The following is a 6,615-nucleotide window of genomic DNA, read 5'->3' as shown; positions in this document are numbered from 1 at the left end:
AAAAAGAAAACGTTTTTACAAAGACTTATAATAACTTTGCAACACATGTGTATCACTATTATGCTTATTTTAGCTAGATATTGTTGGGTTTTTTTTTGCTTTTACTTCATGTTAAAATAATAAAAACAAATAAAAAAATTTCCGTTTTTTGTATTTTTTCCAAATAATTCAACTTTATTTTGTAAGCAAGCCTTACGTGATAGAAAAAAACCCATGTCATTTTTGAAATCTGTGCAAAAAAGTACATAAAGATGATTTAACAAAATCAAAACAATTTTTAAAAACGTTTTTTTTGCAGACCTGTGTTATCAATCACACATATATGTGGAGATAGAAGTTTGTTTGTTACCCCACTACAGTCCTCTTCTCCTCATTCTGAAATAGCTGATAACAGGGAGCAATAGATAACATTTAACAGGAGGAGATAAGGGAGCACATGGTGAATCACTGGGATGATTTCAACATTTTATCTTGTGATGGGAATAATTATAACAGTTCTGCTATTTGGATGATGTATCACGATCGCACACTTATGGTGCTTCATGGAAATTTGTAGCAGCCAGGTAAATATTTAGGTCTGTCTTTTCACAATCAGTAAAAAACGCATTTAATTATTTGTTCAAATGATTATTTTTGCCAAATTTCAAGTTCATAGGTGCATTAGATATTGTTTTCCCATAAAATCGTTGACCCCCTTAGGGATTGAATTTTAAAAATGTCCTTCTTAGTGAATCTCTACATTCTACAAAGATGCTACTGTCCAAATTACTGCCAGTGGTGCTCATCAGCTTCTTATCATCACCCAACGGCACTCTGATGGGCTGCCAGTCACTGTCTTACTATTGAGGTGCCTCAGCATCTAGGGGAGCGTGTAGCAAGGACTGAGCTTAGTGAATTAGGAAAAGCCCTGAGACTGCAGTACCTGGGGGAACGAGCAAACCCCTATTCACGGTCTAACTGAAAGTGCCAATTTCTGTTAGGATATGAAAAGGCAGAGCTGTGAGAATAAGACTTCCATGCTCACTGCATGTTCATCCACGCTATGTATTTCCATCTTAGGCTTCCATAACAAATGCTAGAAACAGCATCGGGGGTGGAATTTTAGGCTAAAATGTGTGAAAATAAGACCACTTTTCTCTGTTTAGCAAAGTTTCCAGGATTATAGGAGAAAAGAGAAGCGTAGTCAATGAGCAGACTCCCACATCATAATGTCAGACACAAGATATGGATGCTGATTTTATGCTGGTAATCTGGTCCTCTCCAGCTAGTCACACCCGTTTGCAGTTTCTGTGGTTTTCCTGATGAGCAGCAGTGGCATCGTACCTGTATAAAATTATACAAAGCTTTCGATTATAGTGATCAGCCTCGACAATGCATCCAATGCACAGAGATGGAAAGGACGCCAAAGCAGTTCTCGGGCAACGTAAATCACATTTATCAGCCTCGGTATAAAATATCAGACTTTATATATACAGGATTAAAACTTGGGGTGCACAACCCATTAAGACCAACCACCAACGCCTCAGCTGAGCTCTTAGTCATGGCTTGACAGATGTCAAGTGAGCCAAGAGTTTTATACATAAGTGGTAACTTAGAAGAGCCGGTCCGGCACAATAGTCCATATCAGGGAGCGAACATTTACATTCAATCAACACAGAAAATGAAAATGTAAATCTGAGATCGGGCAGATATTGTAAGTACAAATACATAAGATCAGACTTGGAATTCAGGGCTAACGGAACCCGGGCACACAACTCCATAATCAAGTACTAAAGGTTTCCTGTACCAATCACCTCCCCAAGAGGGAAATTTAACTCTGTAACTCCAAAACCAATAATTCAATGCTCCTACTTTATACATTATAGCTCGAGAGGAGTGAGCGTACTCGCTAAGGCAAATTACTCGAGCGAGTATTGTCATTTCCGAATACATGCCCGCTCGTCTCAAAAGATTTGGGGGGCGGCGGGGGTGTGCGATGAGTTGCGGGAGTGAGCATGGGGGAGCAGGGGGAAGAGAAATATTCTATGTACACGGCTGATATAAAGGTGGGTTATCTGGATGCTATTTGTTTCTGGATAACAGATAATTATCAGTAATTACATACATTTTTTATTTATCACTTAATGCTCTAAACTGCTTCCCTTTACTTCTGTATGACATGTCATTTAACTTTTTACCTTTTTTGTATGGTTTGACAACAGGTTTTAAAAAAATGGTTTCTCTGCTGTGTGACTTCTCTGATGCCTAACAATACATCATTTAGATCTACAACATTTCACACATTGTGAACAAGAAAACAGCTTCTCTCCTGTGTGACTTCTCTGATGGTTACCATGGACCGATCGCACTGCAAAACACATTCTAAACAAAAAAACAGCTTCTCTCCTGTTTTACTTCTCTGATGTGTAACAAGGTATGATTGCACTGCAAAACATTTCCCACATTCTGATCAAGAAAACATCTTCTCTCCTGTGTGATCTCTCTGATGTTTTAGAAGGACTGATTGCACTGCAAAACATTTCCCACATTTTTATTTTTTTTTTGTTAATTCACTTTTTATTGAAAATTTTTGTGTATAAACAATTTGTAAATTTACTTAGAACTTAGGAGATCCTCTGCCTTTAACATCATACATTTTTTTAACTGTTGGTAGATCTCAATCATTCCCCAAGCTCTTCATGTTATGCTTTAAGGCTTTATTATTTAGCTATAGGGGCCTGATCGAGATCCCAACTGACTGTGATATTGTCAACATTATAAACAGTAAAAGAGTAAAACGGGAAGGAGGGGACAGCGCAAAGGTGAAGCAAGTATAACGATTGTATTGAGGGAGTTCTCCCTTGTTGCGCAGACGCCTTCCCCTATTCTAAGTGCCTCCACCACCGCGACCCCACTCCGCATCACCTCCTCTCAACGTTTGGAGTGTACACATTATTTCTCTATGTAGGCGATCTGCGAGGGGAGGGTCCCGAGCCAACCGGGGGAATTGACCAGAGCCCCGGCCCCCGCAATAGTCATCTTGGGTATATCCAGAGGGGAGCAGCAGGCGGGGAGGCCGTAACAATGCAGTTTATTATCAAATCAGCAGAGGACCAAATGCTTGGTTATTTAACTCGGTATAATATAAGAAAAGAAGGTATAAAAAAGGGGGGGGGAGCAGATGGGGGGGGTAAGGAAGAGGGCCTATGGGAATTTGAATATGATTCCGTCCAAGAATTTACTTGTGTTGGTGTTATGATCTGTGTTTCGTATTTTGGTAGGGTGATAAGTGTGTGTTCTCGTCACATTCATTGTCACATCCTTCCTTGGCGTGTGGTTGTTTCCTCTCGTCGCGTTTACCAGGGGTTGCGGGTAGCTTATAATGTGATAAAATCATCTGCTACATTGTATTGTATTGTACGGGGGCCTTATGAATTGTATTATCCTTTTGCTGTGTATTTAGGTATCTGGAGTAGTACTCCGGTTATAGTCTATCCAAGGGGACCAAGTTTCAAGAAACTGGGTATATGTTAAATTTGTCCAGCTAAGGATTTCTTCAAATTGATGAATTTGGTTCAATTTCTCTTTCCATGACTTTATAGATGGGGGATCTGTGCTTCCCCAGTGCAGGGGGATTAAAGCTTTTGCCGCTGCTATCATGAAGGATATTACTTTATCTTTTAAGGGATTGAATGTCTTATTTGTTCTGCTTAGTATGACCATGTCTGGGCAGAGCTGGATTTCTTTTTTGAAGATTGTTGTTATTTCTCTCTCAATATCCCACCAAAAAGACTTAATCTTCTTACAGTCCCACCAAATGTGTAAATATGATCCCGTTTGTTCATGGCATCTCCAACATTTGTCCGACTCAGCCAGTTTATACATAAATAGCCATTCCGGGGTTTTATACCACCTTGAGAGTAGTTTATAATGATTCTCTTGGAGACGGACACATGGCGAGACCCCATAAGAGGATTTAAATATTGTCTTAAGTTCCACATCTGTTATTTTTAAACTTAATTCTTTTTCCCAGGATGAGATGTATGTCGGTCTAGTTAAGACATTTTGCGATATAAATTTTTTCGTTAGATGTGATATTTTCCTAGCCTCTTTACTTTTGTTATTCATTAATCTTTCGAATTCGGTCATGGGTCTTGTTGATGGGTGGTCAGTTTTAAAGTTTGAGATGATGGCCGAAATATGAGCTATATGGAGATCTTGCATCTTTCTATGTGGGAAAAGTGTATTTATTATAGTATGTGGATCTTTGTGTATTATAGTCTGTAGGTCATGGATTGACATATCTTCGAGTCTATTCCATAAGTCATCTAGGGTCTCTGGCTTTAGGTGTTTAATGCTGGACGGAAGTAGGCTTAGGGGTGTGTTGGGTGATGGTAATGGTGCTAGTGTGTGAGAAAGGGAGTCCCAGGTCTCGCAGATGCCTCTTGTAAGAATATTAAAGCCTCTGGAGCGATAGGTTTTTGGGTTGGGGAACCACATGTCTTTGAGGAAGTTCTTTCCTTGGTTTAGTTGTGCTAATTTTCTTAATTTGTGGCTATTAAGCGGATACAAAAGTTCTAGCCATCTTTTTAAATTAATAGCTTTATAATATTCTAGAATATTAGGAAGACCTACCCCCCCAAATTGTCTGCTCCTGGACATTAGTGTGTAAGCTAGCCTGGGACGTTTGTACTTCCAGTAGTAGCCCGAAAATAGTGAACTTATTTTCTTAAAGAAGGATTTTGGTATATGTATAGGTAGCGTCTGTAATTTGTAAAGTATCTTGGGGAGAATATATGTTTTTATGAGATTCTTTCTACCAAACCAGGATATGATGGGTAGGTTGTACGCGGAGAGAAGGGAGGCCACCTCTTCTAACAACGGCTCTAAATTGAAATCATAAAGTTTTGTGAGGTTATTTGTAATTTTGATGCCAAGATAATCTATATGGTGTTCTGACCAGACATATGGGGATATTTTCTTAATCTCTGTGGCTCTGTGTGGGGGTAGAGAGATGTTCAAAAGAACTAATTTGTTTTTGTTTACTTTAAGATTAGAGAAACCGCCATATAAATCTAGCAATCTGTTTAGTCTGGGGAGGCCTTGCAGAGGGTTTGAAATTAAGAAAAGTATGTCGTCTGCAAAAGCTGCCGATTGTATGTATTCTCCTCCAATCTCTAGACCTAGTATTTCAGAGTCTTCTCTAACCGCTTGTAAAAGAATCTCTAATGTGAGACTAAATAATGTAGGGGATAGTGGGCAGCCCTGGCGTGTGCCATTTGTTATATTAAATGGTTGAGACAATATGTCATTTACTTTTAATCTCGCATACGGGTTTGCGTATAAGGAGAAAATAGCGTTAATTAAACCTGGGGGGAAGTTGAATTTGCGAAGGGCTGCTCTCATAAATGTCCAATCGACCCGATCGAAAGCTTTTTCAGCGTCCATTCCTAAAAATACTAGTGGGATATTCTTTTTTTGCGTAATGTATTGAGTGTAAGAGTATTGCAGCATTGTCTTTTCCTTCCCTACCTTTTACAAACCCTGCCTGTTCGTCTGATATTAGTTTTGGGATAATTTTCCCTATTCGGCGTGCTAATAGTTTGGCCCAGATTTTTATGTCGAGGTTTAATAAAGAGATTGGCCTATAATTATTACATTGGGATGGGTCTTTTCCCTCTTTGTGTATAAGGGTGATGTGGGCTTCTTGTGATTGTTTGGGTAGTGGGGCTCCTTGCAGGATAGCGTTGAGTGTAAGCTTAAGGTGGGGCAATAGGGGCTGCTGTAAAGTTTTGTAGTAGAGTATTGTCAGGCCATCAGGTCCTGGGCTTTTACCGCTGAGGAAGCTATTTATGATTTCTGTAAGTTCTTTTTGGCTTATTGGGGACATTAAACCTTCCACTTCTTCTGAGTTAAGTGAGGGTAAATTCAATTTTTCTAGGAATGTAGCCATTCCTTTATATTTATTTTTTAATTCGTCTTGCGGTGTTTCTTTGTCAAGGTTGTATAATTTGGTGTAGAAGGCGTGGAACTCTGCTGCTATGCCCTGAGTTGAAGTCGTTTTTTTGCCTGTTGCTTTCCTAATTTCTTTAATGTGTGCCTTTTCTCTAGCCTTTTTTTATGAGTGCTGACATTAATTTCCCTCCCCTGTTTCCTTGGGCATAGATCTTTTGTTTAAAAGTCATGTATGCTCTAAAGAACTTTTTATCTAAGAGAGATTTGAGTTGTTCTCTAAGTGAGTTTAATTCAGGCTGTGTTTTTTCTACTATTGACAGTTTCCTTTTCTGTTCAAGAGAGGCTATTTTTATTAATAGATCATCAATTTTCTTTTGTTTTTGTTTTTTGAGTTTTGAGCCTAGGGAGATGAACAGACCCCTCACATATGCTTTATGGGTTTCCCATATGATAGGGAAATTTGAGTTGTCTTTTGAGTTGATTTCAAAGAATTCTGTAACGCTTTTAGTAATCTCTTGTTTGAATTCCTCTTCTCTTAGTATAGATTCATTAAGGTGCCACCTCCATTCACCTTTGTTATTGGGTAAGATGTTTAGTCGGGCATGATCAGAGATTGTAATGCTATCAATTTGTGCTTGGAGAACAGAGTTTAAAAGTCTTGCTGAGACGAAGATATAATCT

The sequence above is a fragment of the Eleutherodactylus coqui genome, chromosome 5 (assembly GCF_035609145.1).
Source record: "Eleutherodactylus coqui strain aEleCoq1 chromosome 5, aEleCoq1.hap1, whole genome shotgun sequence".
Lineage (NCBI taxonomy): Eukaryota > Metazoa > Chordata > Amphibia > Anura > Eleutherodactylidae > Eleutherodactylus > Eleutherodactylus coqui.
The sequence above is the reverse complement of the archived record's forward strand: the minus strand, read 5'-3'. Positions refer to the sequence as shown.